Source organism: Mercenaria mercenaria, chromosome 17 (genome assembly GCF_021730395.1).
Source record: "Mercenaria mercenaria strain notata chromosome 17, MADL_Memer_1, whole genome shotgun sequence".
Classification (NCBI taxonomy): Eukaryota; Metazoa; Mollusca; class Bivalvia; order Venerida; family Veneridae; genus Mercenaria; species Mercenaria mercenaria.
In genome coordinates this window covers 2649093-2660468 of record NC_069377.1, presented here as the reverse complement: position 1 = coordinate 2660468, position 11376 = coordinate 2649093, and the positions used below count along the sequence as shown (strand labels likewise).

At 33.9% G+C, this 11376-nt stretch overlaps 1 protein-coding gene across 1 annotated transcript in view; it reads left to right on the top strand.

Moving 5' to 3' along the window:
- The first annotated feature begins 336 nt into the window (after nucleotides 1–336).
- Nucleotides 337–11376, top strand: part of LOC123536094 (alpha-2C adrenergic receptor-like) — a 187245-nt gene continuing 176205 nt past the window's right edge. The window contains exon 1 of the mRNA XM_053528769.1: nucleotides 337–542. The gene's annotated coding sequence lies outside the window, so the exon portion shown is untranslated. The remainder of the gene's footprint in view (nucleotides 543–11376) is intronic.

The following is an 11376-nucleotide window of genomic DNA, read 5'->3' as shown; positions in this document are numbered from 1 at the left end:
TTACATCACATGAAAATCAGTCACGTCAGTATATTTGAAATTGTTTATGAATATGTCTGTCTGTAGTGTTCCTAGATTTGTATCAGGCTGATACAGCATGCCTGTAACTCGTCGAAATATAAACAGAAGTCTAAGTAATGAAATTGTAAATCATGACTTTTTGAAATTACGTCAGAAAAACGAATGCTAATCACATTTAGACTACAAATGCACACGTGTGTCCCTCCTTATCTATCTATCTTCAGTTATACACTGTATTTATCTTCCTAAATGGATTAATGTATACAGAGAATTTTTGTTGTTAGTCTTAAGTTTGCAATAACTCTTTCAGTTCCAAACCAAGAGATGACGCTAATGTGTCAAGTTTTTGTTTTTAGTAATAATTGTTATTTCAAAAATCTCTTGTGTTTGAAAAATCCTATACTTTCCTAATATCTCTCTTAATGTTGGAGTATTTTTGAAAAAATACCGTGTATTCATACTAGTTTCTCAAATATATTGGAACATAACTAATATGGATTTCGTGTAACAGATGCTGACAGGTTTGTAGGTTAAATTATTCTAACTTTAATAGCTTATTTTATATCAAAATGATTATGTAAAACTGTCTAACCAGAATTAAATGTTCTTTGTGAGTACTGTGCTTAACGTTCCTAATAAATTGACAGTAGTGTTCGAAACTAAAAATTCAAGGAACAATCGAACGTAAATTAGAAGATATTTGCATATACCTTTAGTGTTTGGAATGAAAGATCATTGAAGTATATTTCTATGAATTTTATAAAGAAATACTTTTTTTAAGAATTGCCGCCTTCCTAGAGATAACAAACAGCCTTTTTTATCAAATTATGAACCTCTGAATAAATATTTTAATAAATTGAATACTTAAACTCATGTAAGAATTACAATTAAAGTAACAATTGTAAGTTTTACATTTTTTATACTTGATCCAGCTATAGGTGTCCGACAATAAGTGCTTCAGAGTAAACATTTTGTTAATTATATCATTTTAATAAGTTTATGACATACAACAGAAGGTTAGTATATATATGTACATGTGAACAGTTTTGATTTTCTATGAATTCAAAATTAAAAAGGCGCTAAGAATTTTTCTGTCGCGAAGGAAAAGCATTTATTCCAAAAGTTCATTTTATAATGCACATAATAGTGAAGTTAGCACAATAAAAGAAACAAATTATTATTTTTTCATATTTCGCACATTTACTCCCAGCTACAAAAGTCAGTAAAGAATGCCTAGCTACAATACTATGACATGAAAAATAGTAATTCTGATAAAGCCCTGTCGTATTAATTTCGAAATATATCACCACTCAGAGCAAAAATGCTACCGCTTTATTGCACAGTCTGAAAAATAAATACGTTTTAAACATGCAATGAAAGTGACGTTTGCACTAAATTTAAGCATCGTGCCTGTAGATATCCTGTAAGAGAAACATTTATGGATTTATTAAATATCACCTGCGATTACGTAACCTTGCATCTCATTTCGGTATTCTTGACCGCATATAAAGTACATACTTGTAAATAACTTTAAAAATCAGCTAAGTGAGCTGCTGGGGAATTCGCATTCGGGGAAAAATGTCAATTTCAATCGTTTTGCCATGTTTCAGATTTTGATTTTGATATAAGGTGTAAAGTCTAGCCAAATTTCTTTTTACAACACAAACCGACTATCAAAGAAAGCTCGTCCTCGACAGAAATATTTTTATAATTGATATTACTTATAATAAATCACAGTGCTCACCTTTAACTTGCAGTTACTTGCGTATGTATATGTTTCGTCATTAAAAAAAAGCTGTAAAATTGCCTAAACATTATTTTTTTTTTCACTTTTCTCTGTATTATTTTTATATAACGACAACTATCTTAGACTGTTAATTTCATCTTTTTATACCCAGAAGGTAAATATGAAATTCGAATGTAAAAGCAATATTTCGTGTGTCTTAAACCAGTTTATGGTGCACACCGAGTCTGTAATTTTCAATGTTTGCCTTGTTTTCGGTGCTTCCGAGGGATCTCCTTTCCAGATTTTATTTACTTCACAACAGTGGGTGTTAAGTGCTGTGTGGCGGCCGTAAAATGTCGCCCCGACTTCATCTCAGTGTTGTTATATTTTCTGGTCCTTCGGGATCATTGATTTCAACTCATTTAGATTTGAAGATTGAATACTGCTTAAGCTGGTGCTAGGGGGCGTGGACAATGTTGCATTTTCCATTACTGCTCATGAACAGACTCAATCAAACTGAGTCTGCAATTTTCAATATTTGCCTTGTTCTCGGTGCTTCCGAGGGATCTCCTTTCCAGATTTTATTTCTATTTATCGGAGAGATGCGCTTCATTCGCCAACAACAACAACAAAAAAGACAAATATCAAACAGGGAATGCCATGTTCAAAAAATGCAGCCTCACCAAAACGAAACCTACAACACGCAGACGTGCGCAATACCAACACACATACACATACACACGCGCATACAAAGCAAAAACAAGAGGACAAAACGAACAAATAAAGGAACACAGTGGGGCACCGCCTTGGAACGTCAGTGGCAAAAACACCATTTGGGAGCTTAAACCGGTTTATGGTGCACACCCAACGTCACTCTTACCCCCACCATGTTTCACAAACACGGGACAGTGTAAAAAAAGTAATCCCCGCCAAGTGAATCTCTAATCACGCAATGGCATGGTATGTAAAACACAAAAATGCTCCTGTATGATTATATAAAAAGCAAATCATAAGAACCAAAAACGTATGTACTCAAAGCGACAATTTGTAGAGCGAAACCAAAGTTAGATACTGTAAAATATTATGCTTACGAAATTACAATATCGAGAATGTCTGTTACATATCTTTCGCTTTCAAAGAGTCATTTTCAAAGAAATGGATGACGTGTTAATCGTATTTCAAGATAATGGAATCTAAATGCCATTTGTAAAGTAAAACTTTTCATCGTTTTTAATGCGGGCCAAATAAATAGTTCCATAGACGTGTTATTTCCCGAGAAGCCATAGATTAAACCAGATTAAAAGTGTTTATTGTTTTATGTTGAAATTATTCATGAAGAGAGTTTCTAATAGCTTTTTGCTATCATATAGCCAAAGTTTAAGATGCGGAAACCTATATTGCCCTTTTTAAAATGTTTTACTTTCCAAAAATCATGTTTATAATATTTCTATGTTTAATGTACGGACACAGTCTTTAAGGAATAATCAGAATTTAGATCAAGTTAGAAATCATTCTCACAACACAAGTCTCAGAACTTTATTGCTCAGTTGGAGACCAGTTTCTGAGCACAATCTTTCTGAGCACAATCTTGAAACTGAAAAAATGCGGTTTCATATAATATATATAATATTTATATTTTTTCAGTATAATTTATTTGGTTTAAACAACTTTGTGCCTTGCAGCTTACTTTGAAATTAATGCAAATTCTGCTTAATTCGCCACAAAAATAGGCATTTGTAATAATAATATTGATTAAAATGTTTTCCTTCCGATTCTTACGGAATATAATAATTAGTCAGTTTATGGAAATTGTGCATGCAGACTTTAAACTGGTATCCATTGACGGCAAGTTCGTCTTACAAAACAAACTGTGAATATAAGATAAGATTATTTTGCATTTCTAACGAACAGAGTTCCGACATTTTAAAAAGTGAGTATTTCATTTTTATAGCATAAACCTTTTCACCGATAACTGAAATAGAAAAAAGTGGAAACTCCACAGGTCGCTCAATACGACATAAACGAAAATGTTGCAGGCTCGTTATAATTGAGCCTGTTCGTGGTAGACGCCTCATGCTACCGTCCAGGTCTCTTTTCTACGATTTAAAATAGTCTTAAAAATAAAGAACACTTTTCACTCTGTACAAGCTTATGTTCCTCAGAATTTAAATATAATTACTGATTAACATTATTACAATAATGATTGACCAAATAAAGGGCTTAATACAAAGTCAGGTGACTGAGTATATACAGTTTTCTTTTCCAATTGGCGTAGTTTCTTCCTTTGAAATTCTACAGTCACAAATCAATTTACATTTAGAACACATTAACTGATCTGGCATATTTTTGCAGTTATTAAAAATGAAGACATTAAAACTAAATTAACTTATAATACAGGATACATTTAGGACAGACTGACTGGTTTGGCAATTCTTTTTGCAGTTATTAAAAATGAAGATATTCAACTTAATCTATAGTACAAGATAAGTTGTTCCAATTACTATACGTGTATACGCCAGCGATATGAAAAGTAGCAGAATCTTGTATAAAAGCTACGACATTTAAGGCACGGTACTTCATGTAAAAAAACAGAAACCCTCAAATATACAATTATCTGTACATAGGTATAAATTTCGCGAGACGCTTTGACTACGTAACTGTCACCCTAAGCGCAAATTATACAGACATGACAGACATTTCTTCACAAATAGTGGAATTGATGTCAAATACAAATAGAAGTCACAGAAGTCAGTTGGTATGTTCGTACTTGAGGAAAGCTAAGCAACAAGCAAGGGCAAAATATGTTGAAATTTATATGTTTCTGTTTTGATTCAGACCATATGACTTTAAAAACAAAGGACGTTATTTAGTACACCGCAAAGTGTTATTTAGATTCAGACACAGAACGTTCACTATAACTCCGCAAGCAGATTATATATGTTTATTGCTGATATTGTCACCTAACAAGAATTAGAATTTCCTTATTTTTATATCAACAAAAACCTTGGAATAAAATTGGATGACACTACTAACGTTTTTAGGAACAGAAAGCCTTTAGCAAATCAGAAATAGAATTTAACTTCTTAACATAAACGAAATCCGACAATTAACAACTGAAAACTATTAAATTCAGACTTTACGAATTATTCTTTCTAAATCAATTGATTTTTTTCCTAATAATAATGATGATTTGCAGAACACAAGTTTGGAATTAGACCAAACAGATACAAACTAGTGCTTGATTTATTTCATGAATTGCGGTTTGATTTTAGAAGAACCATATTTAAGTTATAAATAACTCAAGATTTGACGGGGGTAGTTCAGGGATCTTTTTGAAACTTCGAGAAAAATGTTAATGTTATAACTACAATACATTTATTTCCGGTTATGTAAAAAAATTAGAAAAACTTTTTTTTTCAAAATCTTTATAGTCTTCTGTGTTAATTAATACATCCTGAAAAGTATAACAATATTTCGAGAAATAAAACAAATTTGAAATGTTAAAACTAAGATTAGAAAATACTTTGTCCACATCGTTATTGATGAAGAATTCAAAACTCAAAAAAAAAAAAAAAAAAAAAAAAAAAAAATAGTGAAAATTTAAGAAGTGCCTATTACCACCATTGCAGGTCTTTAAAATACTGTTTTCAACAAATATTTTGTCATATATTAAAATGTGCTAACCCGTTTCTATAGCTAATTTCTCACATAAAACGCGCAGTTCAGTAAATGGATATTTTGCATTGAACAAGTGGTAATTTATCATCCATCGTGCACCAGTCACATTGTCTCAATATTTCATATCGTAGAGACACTCGCATATTTTATGCTTTCGTCAACGTTACAGGAAAAAATTGGGATGAACTTCCCTAATGAACTTCAGGACGACTACGGTATAATATGTACAGTGTTTTTTTCTTTCTGGTCTGATGCCAGTGGTACAGTATTACAAAGAGGATTAAGCAAAATTAACGATGAGTCAAATAAATTCTTTGTGACATTGCTGCTTGAATACAATAAGCTACATGTAGATTAAGTAAGAACTTCTTTTTGTCACAAGCTATATCAAATCACGTATATCAAAACAAAGTGATATTCATCTTAAATATCATTCAATTTGCAATATATACAATATATTTCATTTCTAGCAATTCTATTTTTACTGTAACGACCAGTCTGTACAAGTAATGAATGTAAGGACAACCTTATCCTGCGAATATATGTTATAAGATTACTAGATATCAGATCAAGATCAGTTTCATATACGAAAACATTATTTATATCGTTATACAAATTTAAAACAGAACTAGTTCCTGAGGTCTTTCTCCACCATCAAAGCCGAAAAGTGGCCATATGACCTATAATTGTGTCGTTGCGATGATGAACCCAACGAAAACAACGTAAACTAAATAAAACAACGACTTGGATGTGGTTTACAAACTTTGTAAGATCTTGGGTCATGGTAATTTTCCAAATGTATTTGGTAAAATTATAAGACGTTTTATTAAAAAAGGTTACGACCTAACTGTTTTGAGAGATACCGCATGTTTAGTGTTCAACCCGTTTACAGTTGGACACTACGCTTCCCTCTTTGATTGTGTCTGACGGAAGAGGGGGAGGACTCTATGATAAGCAGTTTTTAAATCCTACCAGGACTGAACTGTTTTGATATCTGTCTTCTGGCCTGTTTCGTCGGGCCCTTAATGGTGTTTCTCTTGTTGCTCTGTCTTCGGAAAAGGCATTGAGTACATACGTTTTTAGTTCTAAAGGTTTGCTTTTTATATTTTTATACACGAGCATTTTTGTGTTTTACATGCCATGCCTTTTTGTTTCCATTACGTGTGTTAGAGATTCACCTGGAGGAGATTATTTTTATTTACACTGTCCTGTGTCTTTGGAACATGGTGGGGGTAAGAGTGAGGTTGGGTGCGCACCATAAACCGGTTTAAGCTCCCCAGTGGTGTTTTGGCCACTGACCGTTCCAAGGCGGTGCCCCACTGTGTTCATTTGTTTGTTCGTTTTGTCCTCTTGTGTAGGATTTGTGTGTGTGCGCGTGTATGTGTGTGTGTTCCTTTGTTTGTTCGTTTTGTCCTCGTGTGTTGGCTTTGTGTGTGTGCGCGTGTGTGTGTTTGTGGTGTGCACGTCTGCGTGCTGTAGGTTTCGTTTTGGGGAGGCTGCGATTTTGGTACGTGACATTCCCTGTTTGATATTTGTCTTCGTTTTTTTTTTTTGCCGCTATTACCCGAGGAGGTCCGACTATCAACAGGTAAACAATTCATTCAGCGTCATTACATTCATTGTCATTCTTTTATTTTTGACTTACAAGCCGCCAAGCGAACATGTGTTGAATATAATCAGGATATAATGTACAAACTATTTATATAAATAGTCATGTAATAAAAGCTTTTAATCGTTATAAGGTTAATTCTAAGCTTTTAACACAAGCAGAACAGAAAAAAGTAGAACACAATAAAATTGACATTCAGTCTTCCTCTATGTCTGAAACTAGATTCTAAAATAATAGAGGATAGGAAGTTGTTTGCAAATATATCTGTGCCCTATTTTCTTTCCATTTAACTCGGTTTCAAATGCACGTAATTAAATTGTTTTGCAATAAAAGCAGTCTACCGATATATGATATAGCAAATACTCGGACAAATTGACATATATGTCAATAACAAATAGGTAAAACACGGAGGCGGTTGGAGGTAACAATAAGCAAATTTCATAGACACTGGAACTAAAAACACAAACCTGACGAAAAATATTTAAGGCTCGTTTTCAGAAAATGAGCTATCTGAGCTGAAACGGAAAATGATCCGGAGTAAAATATTGGGAAAAAATGGAGACAACTGATCTCATGACAATTATGAGGCATAATTTTTATACATTGATGCTGGTCATTGATCAGTGGTTTGGAAAGCAACTATGTGAATGTCAAACCATATTATAAGTTCATTGACAAATAATATTTACAGATTGATGTGGGTAAAGCCTTTAACTGGACAGTGATAAGTGGTTTGGTAAGCAAATATGTGAAGATCAAATAGAGAAAAGTGGAAACTTCACAGGTCGCTCAACACGACAAAAACGAAAATGTTGTAGGCTCGGTTTGATTGAGCCTGTTCATGGACGGTAGTGGAAATGCATGCTACCGTCCACGCCCTCTAGCCCCAGGTTGAGCAGAACTCAACATTTACACATGCTAAAAGTACAAAAAACAATTTAGAGACATCCGCAGATGTATTCAAACGGCGGTCAAACCATATTATAAGTTCATTGGCAAATGATATTTACAGATTGATGTGGGTAAAGCCTTTAACTGGTCAGTGATCAGTACTTTGGAAAGCAAATATGTGAAGATCAAACCATATTATAAGTTCATTGGCAAATGATATTTAAAGATTGATGTGGGTAAAGCCTTTAACTGGTCAGTGATCAGTGGTTTGTAAAGCAAATATGTGAAGATCAAACCATTCCATAAGTTCATTGGCAAATGATATTTACAGATTGATGTGGGTAAAGCCTTTAACTGGTCAGTGATCAGTGGTTTGTAAAGCAAATATGTGAAGATCAAACCATTCCATAAGTTCATTGGCAAATGATATTTACAGATTGATGTGGGTAAAGCCTTTAACTGGTCAGTGATCAGTGGTTTGGAAAGCAAATATGTGAAGATCAAACCATATTATAAGTTCATTGGCAAATGATATCTACAGATTGATGTGGGTAAAGCCTTTAACTGGTCAGTGATCAGTGGTTTGGAAAGCAAATATGTGAAGATCAAACCATATTATAAGTTCATTGGCAAATGATATCTACAGATTGATGTGGGTAAAGCTTAACTGTCAGTGATCAGTCCTTTGAAAGCAATATGTGAAGATCAAACCATATTTATTCATTGGCAATGATATTTACAGATTATGTGGTAAGCCTTTAATGGTCAGTGATCAGTGGTTTGGAAAGCAAATATGTGAAGATCAAACCATATTATAAGTTCATTGGCAAATGATATTTATAGACTGATGTGTGTAAAGCCTTTAAATGGTCAGTGATCAGTATATTGGAAAGCAAATATGTGAAGATCAAATCATACCTGGTATGATACCATAAGTTCATTGGCAAATATTGAAAAAAAGAAGTGTAGTTGTATCATCCTGATAAGAAATATTATACCTGTCTTAAAAACGTTTATAAAAAAAAAATGAAAACTGACCCTGTGTAAAAGTATATTTTACTTTTCAAAACAAAATGTACCAAAACGTGTTTTATGTGGTATTGTATATTTTTAAGTAAAATTCCAAGTTGTGCAACTGCATTGCTACCCAACCAAATATAAATAAATACATTTTATCAAATTTGCAATTGTCCTGGAAACATGCTTCGTCCAATAAACTTCAAGATATAAAACTTGTTAGAGGTGAATGGCACAATGAGAACAGATATGTTCCCTGGTAGGAAGTTGTTCTTTCTCGCTGTCGAAGTAAGACTTTGACTCATTCTTATCTTTTGAACAAAGATCACCTCTTACTATTAAACATGTTTTAATCGACTGTGTGGACTTCGCTCCACAGCGCAGTACATACTATGACGTTCAATCTTTGAAAGAGTTGTTTGAAAAAGTTTCAATCGGCAATATGCATTTATCACAAAATCTGAACATCATATATTTCTTTTCACATGTTTTGCAATATTATTGTATGCCATTTATATTTTAACCCTTTATATGTATATACTTTTTACATAAAGGTTTTTATAGATGCTTTATAATTTACGTTTATAACACTTTATATTTATATACTTTTTTACACAAATGTTTTTAGAGATGCTTACAAAACACCCTTTTTCGGCAATATATGACCTCCTTGTGTCGGTTCTCCGTAAAATCCAACTCACTCACTCATTTACTGATTATACTGATACAAATTCACTGTTCAAGTCTAATATTTTTGCCTAATTTCAGAAAGAAAAAATAATCTTTACAGTAATATAGAAAAAAATCAAAACAAGAGCCTCGTCTACTCCGTTAGTTTGTTTTTCTTATTGCATTAATCTTTAAAAGAAAATGTTCTACACAACAAATTCTATGATATTATCTATCCCTTGACCCTTAGAATATAAGCTATGTTTATTACGAATTGTGCTTGAAAAAGGCCGAGAATAAACTATTTTTGTCGAGCCCGCTTGCGGAAGCGAAGACATAGTCGTCCAAATAGCTGTTCGGTGTATGTGCGTGCGTCCCTGCGTGCGTCCGTCCGGACAATAACTTTGACATGCATGGAGCAATCTTGCTTATATTTAGCATGAATGTTATCCTCAGTGAGACAGAGTGTCATGCCAGACACCGGGTTCCTGTCTCAAAGGTCAAGGTCACTGTTGGGGGTCAAATGCCATGTCATATCTTGTTCGACTCATAACTTTGACATGCACTGAGGAATCTTGTTTATATTTGGCATGACTGTTTTGACACCTGGCGGTCTTGACATGTTGCCCGTGGGCATCTAGTTCTTGAAATATTTGTTTGATATGAGAGGTGTTCGACTTGTAACTGAACAGTTTGAAATTTATATCTCTTAAATTTTGTACATAAGACTTCATTACAATATCTTATCAATATATGCATTTTTTTCAAGAATTTCAATATGTACGCACAAAACGAATGATACATTCGAGAATATGGTGTCTTTGCTTTCGTAGAATTTCCATTCATACAGATGTTCCCCAATTTATTTTGTATAATCTCTTTTGGCAATCTACCGCCATAGACACAGATGTGATTCAAGTTAAAAGTTCTTCTAAGAACTGATAACTATTTGGAGCAAAGTTATTGAAAGGATGTAAGGTACGTCAGCTCGCCACTTTAAAATCAACAAGGCAGTCTGAAAGACAGCTAAATCCCCCGCCACTGCTATGGATAGTGAAAGGGTTAACCTTTGATTTTAGCTGTGACCTTGACCTTGAACTGACATGGCTGACTCATGAATTCTGCACAACGTCTTGATGAGGTGATCATTTGACCCAAGTTTCATGAAAATCCTTCAAGGGGTTTAGGAGATACAGAGCTGAAACCTTTGACCTTCAGTTGTGACCTTGGCCTTGAGTTGACATGGCTGACTCATGAGTTTTTGATGAGGTGATCATTTGACCCAAGTTTGATGAAAATCCTTCAAGGGGTTTAGGAGTTACAGAGTGGACACAAAATGGAACGCTCAAACCTTCGACCCTTAGTTGTGACCTTGACCTTGAGCTGGCATGGTTGACTCATAATTTCTGCACATCGTTTTGATGAGGTAATCATTTTACCCAAGTTTTATAAAATTCCTTCAAGGGGTTTAGGAGATATAGAGCGGACACGAAATGGAAGGCTCAAACCTTTGACCCTAAGTTGTGACCTTGACCTTGAGCCGGCATGACTGACTCATGAATTCTGCATATCGTCTAGATGAGGTGATCATTTGACCTAAGTTTGATAAAATTCCTTCAAGGGGTATAGGAGATATAGAGAGGACAGAAAATGGAAGGCTCAAACCTTTGACCTTGAGTTTTGACCTTGACCTTGAGCCGACAAGGCTGACCCATGGGTTCTGCACATTGTCTTGATGAGGTGATCATTTGACCCAAGTTTCATG